This window comes from Meleagris gallopavo, chromosome 14 (assembly GCF_905368555.1).
Source record: "Meleagris gallopavo chromosome 14, MGAL_WU_HG_1.1, whole genome shotgun sequence".
NCBI classification, from domain to species: domain Eukaryota; kingdom Metazoa; phylum Chordata; class Aves; order Galliformes; family Phasianidae; genus Meleagris; species Meleagris gallopavo.
In genome coordinates, this window is record NC_139417.1 from 18430959 (window position 1) to 18448274 (window position 17316).

Consider the following 17316-nt stretch of genomic DNA (forward strand, 5'->3'; position numbering starts at 1 on the left):
GGTGGTGGTGAGCACTGGAGCCTGGGGGAAGCAGGGCTGGGCAGCCCCACTGCAGGGCAGGGCAAAACAGCCCACCACTATAAATAAAGCTCTGTCCATCCCATGGTTGAACTTTGCCCTCTGCCCATAATTTACTGTTGGCACGATGGCCCTTCTCGCTTGTCTTCACCTCCACGTTTATACAGCAGCAGGCGATGATCTTGGGGCAGCTCTCTGTGCCTTTGACATCCCTTAATTAAACTATGACATTTGCTAAGTACGGAAGAGAGAAAATACTGGAGGAAAAAAAAACCACACCACTGGATTCTCATTAGCCCACTGTATTCACGAGACTTTGGGTGCCACACAGGAGATCGGCACAAAGGATATTTTTAATGAGCTTTAGTAAAGGTGCCTTTGCTTTTAGTTTGTTCCTAATTGTGTGAGCTTTGATCTTGATTTCTTCAGGAGAAATCTTACTGCACACTTAGATATATCCGAACAGCTTTTCTTCAGCCAGTTTCTAGGAGAGGAAAAATGTTTCCAATGGAAGATGGTTCCAGTAGAGGTTTCACTGAGAGCATCTTCGGGGCCTGGCCTGATGAGAGCCACCAGTTAGGCTCTGCGTAAGGAAGAAAGTGTGCTCCAGTGGTACAGATGCACTGAGACAGATGAAGCCGAATGCCAAACTGATTGGATGAGTTTCATGCTCAGCTATCGCACACACAGCTGAGGGAAGCTTTAGAAATACATACAAGCAGCTGAGGACTATTGCAGTGCAGTGGCACAAACCCACAAGCGGCTGGAGGAGACTTCTTGGCTGGCTCACCCTCCTCTTCAGTGTGTCACCAGGAAGTCCCCTGGAAGGCTGTTTCTGCTGCCATCACTCCTAACCCCGCTGCATGCGCCTATCTGAGAAGACAGCTGAAATCTGATTGTGTTTGGCTTTTTTTTCTGATAGGAATCATTCAGTGTTTTTCTTATCAGCAAAGCAATCAAACAGTATAGATTCAAGGTAATTTTAAAGCTGCTTTTAAATTTGTCTTGGCATTTTGCTTCTTGACAGATCCATACACAGGGGCCTCTGAAATCATTGCAAGGGAATAGCAAAGCAGCAGCAAATTAAGTTTTTATTCAGGAGAGATCACGACTGGAGGTGTTTCTGTTTCAGACCATGGCTTTACAGCTGAGGTTGCCAGCAGAGAAGGTAATTTGAGCTGTGCTGGGCTTACTGGGTGAGGAGCCTTTGCTTCAGAGAGAGCTGCCTTAAATTAGCACTTCTTCCCACTAGAGCCTTAGGTTTGGCGTTGGGGGCAGCTGGCAGGAAGACAATCTGGGAGTGCAATCTATAGCGCAGAGCAGCTGCACTCGGACTGCGAGCCTTCCTCTCTCTGCTGCAAGCACAGGATAAAACATGCTGGGACTTCCTCGGTACCCTGCCACGCGCTCCCTCCTCCAGTGCCTTTTCATCTTCCTTTCCATGAATATTAACAGCAGTCCTTTTGCTTTGAAAAGCAGCAGTGCTCAGATACCTGCAGACATGCCTCCCGAAGTCCCCGCAGCGCTCACTCCATCTCTCCCAGTTGGGTTTTGCAGTGAGGCTGCTCAGATCAGCCCCAGATGCTCTGTGCTTCTGCAGTGAAGGCAAACCTCTCTCAGCCCATCCACCTATGGCACACTGGGGCAGTCAGGTGCACCGGCGGCTCCTTGCCACTATTGGACTGGACTGAGTTTAAACAACGGCCATTCAGTGACCAAAACCCTACCCTTCACTTTTGGGTGCTTGGAGGTCACCAGCAGGAGACCACAACGATCGGGGCTTTGGTTCTTCCCTGGAGATAGGTTTACAAAAGAGAGAGAAAGAACCGTGAAGCTACATCTACTCTCCCAGATACAGTTGCAGCACAGTGAAAGGTAGCTGCAGCCCTCCCCATCAGCATGCGTCTGCACTTCATTAATCATGACTCAATGGAAAATCTCACTTTTATTGGAGTGAGTGAGTGCTGCTGAGGGGCAGGTCTGCTGCCACGGGTGGCATCCTGTTTGCAAGGTGCACACCTAACCTTTAGAGATGCTGTGAAAGCAGTTTTATTCCCTCATCTTCTGGGTGTTTGCTCCTTTTTGTTGCCTTGGCTATTGGCAGATCGCTGTGATTAAGTTATTTGGGGAGTAAATCACTGCCCCGTGAGCAGTACATAATCAAACAGATAAGTCTTGCGTTTCACCCTTGTCTCTCTCACTCCCACACATGACTTTGCATGTGAATCTTTAAGACCTGTATGCCCTATATTTCTTCACTCTAATGCTGCAATTAATCGCATTACATAACCAGCCTACTGCTGTTTCTAATTAAAATTTTCAGGGGAGGGGAGGTGGAAAGAAGAGCCCTGCATTTAAATAATGTGAAGGGTCTGTCTCGCGGTGACAATGCCAGGAAAGGCAGAGGGACGGCTCCCTCCATCCTCCATCCTCCATCCTCACCCCCGTGCGCCGGCGGCCCCACGTTATGCAACGTCCCACGCCGGGGCTGACTCACGCGCTCTTACCTCACCGGGGACAGGCTAAAAATAGGGTTTCATTCTTAACTCTGCGCAGCCAGGCTCTGCCTCGCTTCCAAGAAGACCCTTGGCAGGATTAAAATAGAGCAAGTCCTGTGCTTTGTTTCCTGCCGGAGATGCCTGCCCCGCACCCTTGCACAACTGCTGTTTGTTTGTCTGGGGTTGCAGTGAGCGTGCTGGATGCTCTCCAAGGCAGGCACGGTGCTGGGGATCCACAGGCGGCACGGTGGCCAGAGGAACTGGGGAACAGCTGCCCTGCAGCCAGCCCGCAGCCTGAGGAAGGGACTTCGGGCGGGAGGGATGCTCAGCCCTGGAGCAGGAGGGAGGTGACTGCCAGCCCCAGATGGGGGATGCAGGAAGAGCCGCTTCATTTTGCTGACAGATAGCTTTGTTCTGCATCTCCAGCATGGAGAAGCGAGGTGGCTGCAGTGCAAGCAGGACACCAGCAGCCAATGCGGGGCTGAGCACTTCCGACATGAAGGCAGGAAGGGAGCAGACAGGAATGCCCACTCTGACGTTGTGCTGTGGCCTGGCAGGGCTCCTCATCCCCTCTGGTGCCCATGGGGCACACACATGCATCATCCCACCCGCTCCTCACGTGCTCCTCCACGAGGCTGCTCTCCTTCTGCAGCAAAGCTGTTCCTGGCCCTCGTGGTGGTGTGCAGTCTGCGGTCTGCAAAGCTGGAGAGCAGGGAAACACCCGGATGGAATGGAACACACAAAACCTGCAGCAGCTGATGTGTGGCTGGTGGCCATCCTGGCTGCCTGGAGCAGCTCTGGTCCGGCACTCAGTGCACTGCGCGGCCTCCCAGGGCCTCATGTGAACCCATCAGTGCCTGGAGGCATTTATCCCTACACTTCCTATCCTACCAACACCGAGTGACCAAGCGATGTAAAACATCCACGGTGTTGCTTCGAGCTGCATTTTTGGAAGCACTGTCTTTTTCTAAATTGGTTGTTTCACCGAGGATTTGGGCTCAGGCTGTGAAAAGGCAGTGCTGGGCAGATCTGCTGGGGCAGCTTACAGCACGGCTTTGCTGCTCCCGTTCAGCCAATTGGACACGCTCCCTCTAGGTTTACCATAAAGACAGAGTTTCTTAAACATAAATCTTGTGCTTGGGAGATGCGTGACCATTCATTGATTCCAGAGCTAACTTTACAGAGTATCTGTAAGGAATTTTAATCAGATTATAAGTAATGTATCTATTTTCTCCATGTAAAGACTTGTCTTCTTTACCTTCCCACTTCTCTCCAAGGGCACAGACGCTTCTGGGCAGGTTGCTGTGCCCAGTTTTGCTCCTGGCTTTCTGTCCTTGCCACGCAGCCCCTGTCCTGCAACCCCACAGGGCTCTGCACATGGGGATCTGCAGCCCGTGTCAGTTCTCACATCTTCAGGCCTGCCCAGTCTCGATGGCAGCTCTTCACACAGCCACCACTCCATGGCCAGGTGAGTCTGCCCTCAGCACTGCCTTAGCTTGTCATGTCTGTGGTACGTGGCTCCAGGACCTCCAGGAGCCCATCCTGGCTGATGGTCCTTCTGATCATGAACCTGGCCAAGACTTTCTGCTGGGAAGTCTTCTACGTGCCACTTGTCCTGGGGTTTTGTTGCAGAAGGAGAGCTCCATTTTGTGAATGGAGGTGGCAGGAGGCATTGGTGCCAGCAGGATGGCTGGGGTGTTTCCTTTAGTGCTGCTGCAGGGAAGTTGCCCGTTTGATGTGACTGAGAAAGAAAGTTAAAAAACAAGAGGATGGAGCAACAGTAGAAAGAGAGGAGCAGTCTGTGAAATGGAGAAAGGGAGGCTTCTTCATTTTACTGGCATGTTGGTGATACATGTCCTACATCACTGCAGAAGTGCAAGAAAGGGTGCAGGAGGAAGTACTGGAGCCTAATTACTACCTCCTGTTATTTGGGACAAGTGTTTTAAATTTGCATTCTGCTCTGAGAAGCAATACTCCCTCTAATGATCTCAAGTCTTGGTTTGGAGCTGGGAAAAGGAGATTTCCGGATAACATAAAAGTAAGTCCTGGCCTTGGAGGTGGGAGCAGAACACACAGCAGTGTGCTGGGAGCCAGGTGCTTTGCTCTGTCATTTCTTTAATGCTGTCTGTGGCTGGAAGAGAAATCTGTCTCTGGCTCTGCTTGCTCTGCCATGATCTGAAAGCTAAGCAGGGGGAGTTGACAGAGACGCTCTCCTTTGTGTCTGCTTCTCGTACTTGCTGTGGGCCAGGTTCTGTATTCTGTGTTGATTGTGCTGCTGTATGCAATGTAATACAAAACTAAAGCAGTCAGGGTGTCCCTCAGGAGAGTTTCTGTTTACATAAAACTGAGAAATTGCATAGTTGATCCCTACATCATCTGCACGCGGTTTCTTCTATAGAAGGGATAGAAGGTGGAGGAGCAGGAGTGCCTGCATTGGGGCAAAGTCTGTGAGTTTGTTGTGATTAACCATGGATGGCTTTACAAAAGCTATGGATGTCGGACTGACCCCCCCCTTGATGCTCAGGAAGGAGGCAGGTGGAAATCCAGGCAGCAAAGCTTGCAGCTGGGGTTGCAATCCATTATGTGTGCTCCTGTGGAGGAACCAAGGCCACGAGCTGTGCTGCTGTCCCAGTCTGAGGTTTGGCTCGGCTCAGTGCTCCCCTACATCAGGCTGGTTTTCTCAGGGAGAAATGGAGCAATATCTCCATATGTTCATGGTGAAGGATGTGGTGTCAGCATAGCCTGACACTGCCTGTTTTAGGCTGCAGAGTTCCCAGGCTTTAGCCAGGGCTCACCACGGTGTGCGTGCATCTCCATCACCCACTCCCAGTTTCCTAACTGGGCCATTATACAAACAGCAAATAAAGCCAGTGTGGGCAGCCAGCTTCTCAAGCTGGAGAGCCCAAAGGAATGGTTGCATTGATGGGGGGTTCCTATGCAGTAATCACAGGCTAAGGGAGAGGGTTTGATGTTAATGCAAGGGGAACAAAAAAACAAAGAGCTCCCGGGAAGGAACAGAGAGACAAAAGCAGGGAAATCCTTGTGTTTGTTAGTCATGCGGTGGGCTCCTCCATGCAATTCACCCAAATAGCACGTGATGGAAGTGGAAAGTGAGGGTAGAAATGAGTCCCCAAGGACCACTGCTGGTGCTGGGCATGGGACATGTGCACACGTGTGGGGTCTGCGTGACCTCTGTGGGCACAGCCCGTCAGATGGGGCAGGCCTGCTGCTGCCAAGTGGTTGGTCTGTTGATGGGATGGTGTCTGGCTCTCTCCCATCCTGCTGTGAGGTCTGGGGATTGTCAGCTGATGGCTCTGCTGCCTGTGGTCGGCTTAGGCAACGTGCTCAGATGTTTTCTCCAGGCTGGGCAGGCGAGTTTGCAGGCAGTGCTGTGAATAGAGCTCTTGTTATAGGCACTGAGGAGAAAATAGGCTAACACCCTGAAAAATAGCAGTTAAATCCCCCAGGCTCCACTCAGAAGGTAGTGAGCCATCACCTGAATGTCTCAAGGGCACAACACCCACCTCTGGCCGCAGCATGGCCTTCCTCACAGCGCTGCTGCTCCATAGCGGTCACGTATCCAACCTCTGAGTTCATCCCAGTGACAGCAGGGCAAAACAAAGCCCTCTGACACAGATTTTTCTCAAAACTAAAGTTCACGAGAAGTCTTAGAATTGTAAAATCACTGAATGGTTTGGGTTGGAGGGGACCTTAAAGGTCATCCAGTCCAACTGCTGCTGCGTGCTGAGACATCTCTCACTAAATGAGGTTTCTCGAAGCCTCATCCAAGCCTTCATTTGTTTCTTTAAGAGAGGGCTTGCATTTGCTCTAATGGCACTCTTGGGGGTTTGCTGTTATTTTCAGTAGCCCATTTGTTCCCTGTTACAGTAACTGGAGCATTGCTCACCTCTGTGAAGATGCTTACTCACCCAGGAGCTGAGGTCTGACCCTGGTGACCATGATCTGCAGTAACATCACATGGATGGGGCTGACATCTCCCCTCCCTGCCCTGCATGCACTGAAAGCCCTTGCAGGGCACATGTCAAACCTTCTGGGCGTGGAGGAGAAGTATTGTGGATTGATCCTGTTATAGCTGGGACTGGGGCTTGATCCTGAGAATGCTGCTGGATTTAGACAGGAGAAATGCACAGAAATTATGCTGAAATCAAATAGTTAGATTAATATTACTCACAAAACACAGAACTGTGAGCTGGAAACTCAAGACCCTCCCTCAAATAAGCTCCCCTCCATCTCTTCCTACTCCTCTGAGGGGTACATGGGAGGAGTGTGCTTAAACTGTGAGCTCAGTGAGGAGTCTCCACCTGATGGGCTCCCCGTGATGTAGATTTCAGCCCACATTTCACTTCTTGTGGCTAAAAGAGCAACTTCCCCAACAACATTCCTCATATTTGTCCCCAGAACAGGCAGATTCGTTCTGCATTAGTGGCACAGGTGAGGCTGAGAAGACCATTTTCCTGCAGCTTGCGGATACAGTGATGGAGTGTGGGGATATTTGCTCCCCACCCTGGGACTGCCACCAGTTGGGTGTTGCAGTGCAGATGTTTGGGGTTGCACACCCCTGCCTGGTTTTCCTGGTGTTCATTCAGTTCATTGACCTTCCTGGGGCTTCCCAGGCACCGCAGGGCCACAGCCCGTCTGCTGCTCGATCAGCAGTTATGATTCACCTGTTGATGCCACAGTGTAATAACTTACTTAACTGCAGTACTTTGATTAAAGAGCAACCTATCTAACGATATCAAGGAAATTTCTCTTCAAAGCAGCGCTGTGTTACATCTGTAATGTGGAGGGAAGGACTCGGGCAGTGCTGCGGCTGTGGTGAGTCCCAGCTCCCCTCCCTGCACCCACAGCTCTGGGTCACGCTGTGCCGAGGCTTGGGCTTCTGCTGCAGAGCTGGGAGCCATGCGGGAGGGGGCACAAAAATCTGGATTGATTTTCCTTTAAGTTTTCCTGGGAGAAGGCGTTGTCTGTCCTCACGCTTCGGGGTCTCCAAGAAGCTGAGCTCTTAGATGTCTTCTGTGGCCAGCGCCTTGCGTTTGGGCTGATTAAGGAAGCACTGAGTAATTATGTCTCTGAGTAACAAATGCTCCAGAGAGAGTGTCTGGAGTGAAAAGTATATGGCACTGACAGGCAAGATAACATGCAGTGACTCAGGGAATGTCAGGGTGGTGATAGAGCAAATGAGAGAGCAGGTCTGCTCCTCTATCAACAAACATAGGCGAGGAGGGACTCTGCTGACTGCCTGCACTGTCTCCTTTCTCTAAGAGGAGCAGTAGCTGTGTTTCTATGAGCTGCTCGCACTGTAAGGGTACTCAGTATTTGCATGTCTCTTTTCTCCAGATATGCACTTTTCAGTGTAAGGCCCTTAAGTGGGCTGAGAAGAAAGAAGTGATGATGTGCCATATTTTGCTTTTGGTGCATTCTGCATCCACGCTGGAAAGCCAGCACTGCTGGAGGCTCCATCCCCTCCGGGTGCTGGGCTGACTCAGAGCTCAGACAGTGCGACGGTGCGATGACTTTGGGGCAGTCTGGAGGGGCACGGAGGAGCACATCTGGGGACGGGCAGTAACAGCTCCCCTATGACTGTCCCTCGGCCTTTATCCAAAGAGAATTCCCTGCGTTTGGAAAGATTGCTCACTTGTGGGAACAGCAGCCAAATGACAGAGGTCCCATGGGCCGCCAGCAATGAGGGAGCAATAGGGACACTCCTTCCCCAGCAGCAGTCCCGAAAGCTTTGCCATATCGATTCCCTTGGGACAAAACAAATAAACAAATAGGGCTTCACACCTAAGAATGAATGGTCTTGAAAGGCAGTTAGTGCTAGAAAATGGGCCATAGTGAAAGCTTGCTGTGGTGTGCCACTGCCTGGTGACAGCCTCAGGTGAGCAGCATGACTCAGGAGCTGCCACTGCTGGGGAATGAGGGAAACCAGGGGAAGAAAGTATCTGATGGCTGGAAACTACAGGCAGCTCTATGTGGTGTTCTGTGCAACCAGAGGGGTCATTTGGAGCCCTCCTGCATTTACCTGGGGTTTCTGTGCCTCTTGCTGCCCAGTGAGGCTCACACCAGACCTATCTCAGCAGTCCATGGCCACCTGAGTTCTGTGGAAGCTGTGGTTTCTGCAGAATCCATTCCCTGTGGCCCCACACAGGTGTATCCCAGCCCTCCAGAGATGCATCTCCAGTTCCTTGGGGATTTCCCAATAATTTGGAAGGTTCTCCACATAAAGGAGTACGATCTGATGGATGTGCATCCCATAGCAACCCACAGCCATTTCGTCCTGTGTTGGTGGCCCATGGCCCACACCGCCCCTGCAGCTCTTCTGCCCCGTGTCTGCATGGCAGCTGTCTCACAGGGGATCTCTGCTCCCATTTGGGGCTGTTGGTTACGAAGTTAGGCTCTGACACCTCATTAAATGTTATTACTTTTGCCTAAACGCGTGTTCTGCCCTGCACAGCTTCCTTCAAATCCTTTTTCTAAGCATTAAAAGCAGATAAAATGTGAACGGTTTTGCAGAGGCATTTTGATGTTGCTAACACGGGGTAATTCCTACAGTCTTACCCCTTTTTTATTTCCTTTAGAGCTGAGGGTAACTGGTTGGAAGAAGCTGGCAGAGTTAATCTTTGAACACTCCTTCTCCCTGAAGGGGGGGGGGAGAGGGGGGGCGGAGAAAGGAGAATGGTCCTTTCAAAGAATCATTGACCTAAATTGCACTTTAATGCACATACCATGCTGTCCACACCACCTACGTGTCTCCAGGAATACTGCTAAATAACAAGCACTAAATGTTTAGTCATTTCCTGCATCACGTTTGCAGGAGTCAGTAGCTTGGTGCCATTAGCATATGTAAGTGCACTGCAGTTCAAACAGTTGGTTTCCATATCAGCAGCTGCTCGGCTTCGTCTCCTTTTGGGAAAGGTGCCACGGGGAGGGAGCCTGCAGCGTGCCGTGGGCCTGTGCACTGCTGTCCTGCATTCCCAGCAATAGGAAAAGAGCTGGTAGTGCTTCCCTCAGCTGGGCTCCGGGGCGGTCCTGGAGCTGCAGGTTTGAGGGCTGGGTGGCTGTGTGCCTGCGCAGGGAAGGGCAGAGGTGGGATGGAGCCGTCGTGCCGTGCCACGCGGCCCTGCAGCACCGCAGCCTTGCTCCGGGTAGGGGCCCGGCTGCCCTCCCTGCTGGCACCGGATGGGTTCTGCCCAAGGAACGGAGGGCTTTTTTAAGCGCCCGCCTTCAAAATGGTGCTGCTTCTCACTTGAAGTTCATGGGAACAGATGGCGAGATCTCAAAGACAGGAGTTAGAAGCTATAGGGTGTTTTTTACCATGTGTTGCCGGTTTCCCTCCTGAAAAAAAGGAAAAAAAGCTGTGTGTGAGCCCTCGAACGTGGCAGGCCAAATCTGACGGTCTGTTACGGGTGCTTTATGTAAGCTGTGTGCCACAGAACCTGTGCTGGTGTGGGCTGGGAGTGGGGGCACAGGGCAGCACAGCCCCAGAGCGGCACTGCGTTCCCCCAGCGTGCTGCTGGGCTGCTATGCATGATGCTGGGCTGCAGCGTAGTGACCTCCCAAGGGAGCTTTAATAAGGGCAGCGTGGGGATTCATGCACATGCTCGGGGCATAGTAGGGTTCGTGAAACAGCGTGCACCTTCTGTGCAGCCCACCACTGCACCCGGTCTCATTTAGCAGAGAGAACAAGCAGAAATCACACAACTCGAGTAAGAGCATATGCTCTGGGAGACCTCGCTACATTGCATAAGCCTTCCCATTAAAGGATCTGGCTTTGTGAGCACAGCACATGAGTCAACGGCACAGCTAGACTTGTAACGTGGGAGTCACACCTACTCTTGGCTGCAGAATTATCCAGAGAAACAGAAGGTTAATAGGAACAAAATAGAGATGAAGGAACCCTTAAAGGTTAGTTGCAGGATTTGGTTCTCTTGGCAAGAGGGGAAAGAAGGAATGAAATGGGTCAAGGCAAGGGAGAGAGAGGAGGGTAACGCAGAGCCACATCGGTTGTCTCCTGCAAAAAGAAAATTCCATTTAGATCAGTAAAAATGTGATCGGTGCAACATTTCTTTTCCAAATTAGTTCATTCTGGAGAGGGTCATGATTGATTACAGAAAGAAAAAATCACTTGATTAATGGGCACGTGAGTGTGGTGAGCTCCAGGATGCTCCGGAAATATTAACAGTGCCTGAATGCAGAGCAGCAAGGAGGGAATGCCTCCTGAAGGCAGAACCTGCACTCCACCAGGCCAGGTTATCAGGCACAACGCATCCCTCGACTTTGCTCATGCCTTGCTAAGTCCTTGTTTTGAGTTGAGACATTTTGGAACCACAAACAAACAAGGAGCACTTGGTTGTGCCCATGGACTTCAGCCCATGATGTGGGCTGGGCGGGGAGTGGCAGTGCCCCCACGTGTGGATGCTCAGCCGTCAGCTCCTCCGTTTGTGAGCTGTTCTGTCCAGCAAAGCTCATCCTGCACATGGCCTTTACCACAGCCTGCAGCCGGTTTCTGTGTCATTACATTTTTATATTTTTAGCAGTTGGTCTTGCTGGCCTCTTCAGAAGCAGAAAGAATAAAGATAGGCTGTACAAGACCAAACGTGGTATCACACAGTGCGTAGGCTCGCCTGTCCAAGGTTCAGCCCAGTTCTTGGACAATGCTCTGACACGCATTAATTTTTAGGCAGTTCTGTGTGTGGCTGAGTTGGACTCAGCCATCCTTGTGGGTCCCTTCCAGGTGGGGATATTCTGTGATGCTGTGATTCTATGATTCACTCCTAAAGCTGTGCTGTAAAAATCAGGGATTACCAGGACAGGAGTGAGAAAACCTTGATAGCTCAGTGCTTCTGTTACGGAAGAGCCCCATGCCAGGCTCCACCTCAGACTACTCTTGCTATTGCACTGCCTTCTGGCTCTGCCCCACGTGTACTGAGGTCTGAGCAGAGCATGTCCATGGGGGAGGCGTTGGGAACACGAGCCTGCTTCATCCTGTGCTCAGTGCTCTTGCAGAGGGAGAGATCATCTTGTGATCGGAGCACAAGACCGGCAGTCAGACGACCCGGCTCACTGCGCAGTTGGATTTGCCAACCTTGGTTTGCAGTTCTGGCACTGCCAAACACAGGGGCTTTCAGGGAACCATTTATTGCCACGCACAGAGCATTCTGGGGTTCTGGTGCCGTTCTTGTTGAATGAATAACTGCTCGGGGGGGTTAGCACAATAACGTACCAGGGATGGGAGTGAGGAACATTTGGTGGCCTTGGCCTGAAGTTTCTACAGATGGCTTTCAGGCCTGCTGTGTGGAATGGAGAAGCAAAGCATAGCAGAGGGGGGAGACGGAGAGATGAGTGGGTGGTGTCCGCATGCACCCAAGTGAGAGGGCATTCACACAGTGCTGGTTCCACCATAACACCCTGTGCTGGAGGCGGTGAAACTCTGTCCTGAAGGTCACCAACCTCCTTCCTTAAAGCCCACATCCTCACCACGTGGCTCTGTGCCCCGGGTGCCACATGTCACTGCCCATCCCTTCCCCTCCTGGGGATTTCCCTGGCTCTGGGCACAGCGTGCGGCACATCTGACTGAGCTTCTGAATCTGCCATATGGGGGCAGGAGAATGGCTGCTGATGTCCCAACAGTGGAACTGGGGAGTAACGATGCTTTGTGGCTGAGGTTGAACGCTCCGGGGAGAGCAGCTGATGGATCTGGGTGCAGATCCCTGGGGAGAGCAGCACCCTGTGTTTGTGTGTGGGCATCCTGCTGCAGCGCTTGGCAGTGAGCTGTAGCACTGTGCTCAGAGCTCCAGCTGGATCCCCGCCTTCATGCCAGCATCTGCCATGGGTCCTGGCAAAGAGGCTGCTCCCTTCTCCTGGATCTGGTGGAGCAGTCTCCCAGGAAATGGGAGCCAGCTTGCTCCTGCTATGGGGGGGGGAAGCCAGCATCCCTGGAGCTGGAGGTAGGGAGAGGAGCTTCTATTCTTGAACACACATATTTTGAAAATTTCAAGGGGAAAAGAGATGTTTTCTTATTTAAAAAAAAAAAAAAAAAAAAAAAAAAAGTAGTCAAGAATTGAGTTGGCTCTTCTGCACCTTCTTTTCAGGGCAAAATTGAGGAGGTGAAAAGAGATGGGTGGCAAAATGAGGTCCTGTGATGGAGATCAAAAAGACTCGGCCACGACCAGCAGTAGGTCGGGTGCAAGCCCTCAGCCATGGCCTTTGAGTGCCCTGGCGGCCAAGGCACAGTGCCACGGCTCTGCCTGCCCTGCAGCAGCACTGAGCAGCATTTCAGGAGCCCTGTGTGCATGGATCTGGGCGCCCGCCCTGCACCGCCTGTGGGAAACCCGCACAGCTCCAACCATGGGTCTTGTGATTTATTTTTTTTTTAAATTCTTATTATTTCAGTCCCATGATTTTGTTTTCGCCAACTCTTCGCCCCAGGGAGGGGAGGCAGGGAGAGGCTGCTGCAGTGTTTCAGTGCCATTGGGTCACACTGATGAGGCGTTGCCATCCAGGTGGCAGGAGCCACATCCTGCGCCGAGCACTGGGCCACACAGCTCTCCTGGAGGAGCTGCATTCACAGCATAACCACTGCTTTCACTTCAGTTCACTTCACTGTTTCCCTCCTTTCCTTCTCATTATCCAAGCAGTGAGAGTCAGGCAGACATCAGCCCCGCAGTGAAGGCTGAAGTGTCGGAGGTTCAGCCTGCATCACATGGAGCTCTCAGAACTGAGGGAGTTACATTATTCGCAGGTAACTTTAATGGCTCTGAGAGAGGGAATGTTAAACTTGCATGGTGATTTTCATCCTAAGAAGCCCCAGAGTCTCCTGCGCCAGAGTCAGAGAGCATCAGTGCTCGTGGCAGTCAGGAGAGCCCCAGTCATCCCCATTTAATGCCTGGGGCTGCATTTAGGAGCAGAATGGGGTTGGGGTGAGCCGCCAGCCCTAAAGCACTGCTCCCTCCTGCACCTTCCTCACCGCTCTCCTCGGGGCCATGCAGTGACCACGGGAGCCCAAGCCAGGGAATTTCCACCCGAACGGCTCCTGTTGGAGTCGTGCGGACGAGATGCCAGAAGGGCTGAGCTGATGTTGTTTGTTCTGGAAGTTGGCTGTGCTGTGTGCGATGTGGTCGGGGTGTGGTGACCCCGGCGCTGCACGAACGTTGCTAAGAGACGAAGGAAGTGACAGCAGAGGGTGTCCGTGCAGTGGTGGGAGCACCCGCGGTGCTGCAGCGTGGCTCTCCTGGTTGCTCTCCAGTGGAAGGAGGTTTCTTTGTGAACAGAAAGAGAATTTATTCATATCTAAAAAACCTGCAGCAAACCGAGAACTAAAACTCTCCCACTGAGTTTCTGAGGAAGTGACTTGCAGATGAAAACAGCTTTGTATCTAAAGCAGAGAGGGATGAGTGGCGTGGGGCTGGCAGGGTGTCAGGCAGCTGTGAGTGCCACGGGGCTCTTCCTTTCGTGGGACAGGATCATAGAATCATGGAACCACTGAATCACGACAGCTGGAAAAGATCCCCAAGCCCAACACAGCCCACCCCCACCGTCCCCATGGCCCACGTCCCTCAGGGCCACATCTCCACATTCCTGGAACACCCCCAGGGACGGTGACCCCACCACCCCCTGGGCAGCCCATGCCAGTGCCTGACTGCTCTTCTGGAGAAGAAACGTCCCCTGATGCCCAGCCTGACCCTCCTCCGTGCCAAGAGATGGGCAAAGGGGCAGAAGGGCCGTGTCCTCAGGTGGAGCAGATGATTTGGGGATGTTTGATGACATCTCAGGTGTGAGCCAAAGCTCCCAGCGTGGTGCCCAGCTGGAGGTCTTCAGGGGGTGCTCCTGCAGAGGGCTTCCTGCGGGAGGTAGGGAAAGGAGCTGGAGGGGATCCAGGCCGTGCTGAGCAGCGGGGTGAGGCCAGACAGGGCTGGTCCGGGGCTGTTGAGTGTGCTTGGCAGCGAGGAGCTGGGGAAGCCCCGGGAGCTGCAGGGAAGCGGTGGCTGCGGTGTGCTGGAGCCGTGGGCTGAGCCACTCCCACACCTGCAGAGAGCACTGGGCTGCCTGCACCCGCGGCCGGCTTCGCTGAGCTGCTTTTTTTCTGATGTAAATAGGAAATGAGTTCTGCAGCTGAGCCTCTGTGGGCACAGGGCTATGAAAGGCACTGCCATTTTACATACCGCATTTGAGCCTGGGAGAGAGGAAGGAGGTTTTGCTATTGCAGCGACATCGTTAATAGGCAAATATATGTGGCTCCATGGGGCCTGAATATCTCTGGGAAGCAAAATAGTTGTAGGGCTGAGTCCTTTGCTGCTCTAAAAAAACATAGGTCTACTTCCCCTAGCTGGGTTCTGTGCCTCCCCATTTCCACATAACTCACCTGGCTCCAGCTCACTGTCTTTGCAGCTTGCAAGGACTGAACGTGTTGCAATCGTCTGCTGGGTGCATGTGCTGTCCCAGCAGAGCTCCCTTCTGCGCAGTCCCTGGGGCAGATGTGGGAAAACAGAGCCCTGCAGCCCCTCTGCAAGAGGGAGCAGTGGGAGAAGAAGAGGAAGCGTGGGGGTGAGGGCAGCTCCGGCCTCTGGGGTAGGGGATGAGGGGACCATGTGGTCACAGTCATCTTTGGGGTGTCACTGGGGCCGTGCCCATGGCCAGGGCCATATGCGTGCATGATTCAGCAGCTTTCTAGAAATGCTGGCACCTAAAAGAAGCTAAGAAGGAAGTTTTCCTCCTCCGTCTCATTGCATATTAAGAAATAAGGCGACTTGGCGTGTCCATTTCGGGAAAAGGGAAATTTGGCACAAAAAAGTCCCTCCCTACCTCCACACATCACCCAACCGCATGCCTGGGCTTTGTTATTCACATGTTTGGACATCAAGTACTTTCCCCAGAAGACGTCAGTCACCGCTTGTTCTCCCAGCAGCAACTCCTCACCTCCCCAAACTGCACCAGGGCCCCCAGCTGGGAGCATGTCCCCAGGGGGACCTGAGGACATGCCAGCAGATGGTGAGCCCTGTCCAGGGATCCCCCCAAGATGATGTGAGTGTGTTGGTGTGGAGTTTGGCAGTGAGGGCTGAACCAGCTGCCTGAAATCCTATGTTCTGGCAGGAAGCAGCTCTGTACCGAGGGGAAGAAGAGCACAAAGTGGCACGTTGGATCCTGCAGGCAGGGCCAGAGGCATTTCCTTCCATGTAGCCATCAGACATTCCTAGTCTGCAGCAGATGCACATGCCAGCACGCTGTAGTTGCAGGGGACCCGGGATGCAATGAGCCCTACCATCCCGCCGCTTCCTCCATCACCATTATGTGCTTTGCACCCTAATGAGAACCTGCTCCATTTGCTGCTCCTTCTCGGAGCTCTCCTGTCAGAGCTGTCTTGCAGCTGGGCTCTTGTCAGACCCCACAGCCCCAGGAAGAGCAGCAGCTCCGACTGCTCAGGGTGAGCTGATTGCTGCCTCTGCACATTCCCAAACGAGGGAGAGGATGCTGCGGACCCCTGGTGCCAGAGGGAGTAGAGCACTGTGCTCAGCCCATGCCCACATCCCACTGCACGTGGGGCTCCAGCTCCTGGCAGGGCTTTTCTCACTGCAGCCGCAATGGAAAAGCAGTATAGGCCAATGCACAGCTTGTGGAGAGCAGGGTGCAGAGCTGCACCTGTGCAGGAGAAAAGGAGCTTCCATGTTGCTAGACCGGGAAGCTGGTGGCAGCTGGTTAGACTGTGCATGATCTGGCTCCCTAAGGCAGGAACACCGCCCGTCTGTCTGCAGGGCTGGGAGCAGTCGGGGAACTGCTTTCTCCCTTCTGCGTCCCATTGCAGGGCTGCAGCTGGAACCTGCTGGCACGGGGCTGCGAGGCGGAGGCAGTGGGTTGGCTGCTGGCAGGAGCTGAGCACAGCAACCCCGCATCAAGTGCCAGGAAGAGAGAACTGGAGCAGGGCTGGGAGCGGGCAGTGTTCTGGGAAGTGCTGCAAGCCCTGACCCCGTCTCAGCGGGGCCCTCCACCCCCGCTCTCCAACCCCCCCCCACTCCTGCAGCTGCACCTGGGGCTTCCCCGCTCCCTGGGGCGCAGCGATCCCGGGAACAGCCCTGGGAAGCTGGGAGATGGGAATGTGAGAGAATGAGCCTAAGTCATCGCTTCCCAAAACCTCCACGGCGAAGGAAACACCTCCCACTGTCTGGAGGATCCATGGGAATATTCTAATATTTGTTCCAAAAGCATGACTGGGTGGATCCAGCACTGCTGACGCAGGCGCCGGCAGCTAATTGAATCCGTACGTAGGAGCCCTGGACACCATATGGCCCCGATACAACGTGGGTCCGCAGCGGCTGCTGAGCAGATGGTTATTCATTTTCATCATCTCAAATCAGAGCCTCAGCTCTCTATCCAGGCGTCTCGCTGGTCAGGGTCTGTGGAGCACAGCTTCCCCTGGCTGGGTCTGTGAGCACGGTGGGGGCTGAGGGTCCGGGCACCACATCTGGGCAGCAGCTGCGGATGCGCTCAGCCCCTCTGGGCAGGACTTTATTTTCATTATATGGTCATAGAGTTTACAACACTGGAAGGGATGACTGTGATTTTCTCGTGTGGCCAGTAGGGTCAGAGGCAGTTACAGGTCAGATCTGACGGGGCCCTACTGCCTGTTAGTGAGCCGTGTTCTGAGCACGGCCAGCTGCTGCTTGATGCCACTCGGTTCCCATTGGCCCCACATGCATGGGGCATCTCTGGGGGCAGGGAAGGAGCAGCACTCCCCTGCCCTCTGCCAGCAGGGTCCCACCCAGCTCCCAAGCACCTGAGATGAAAG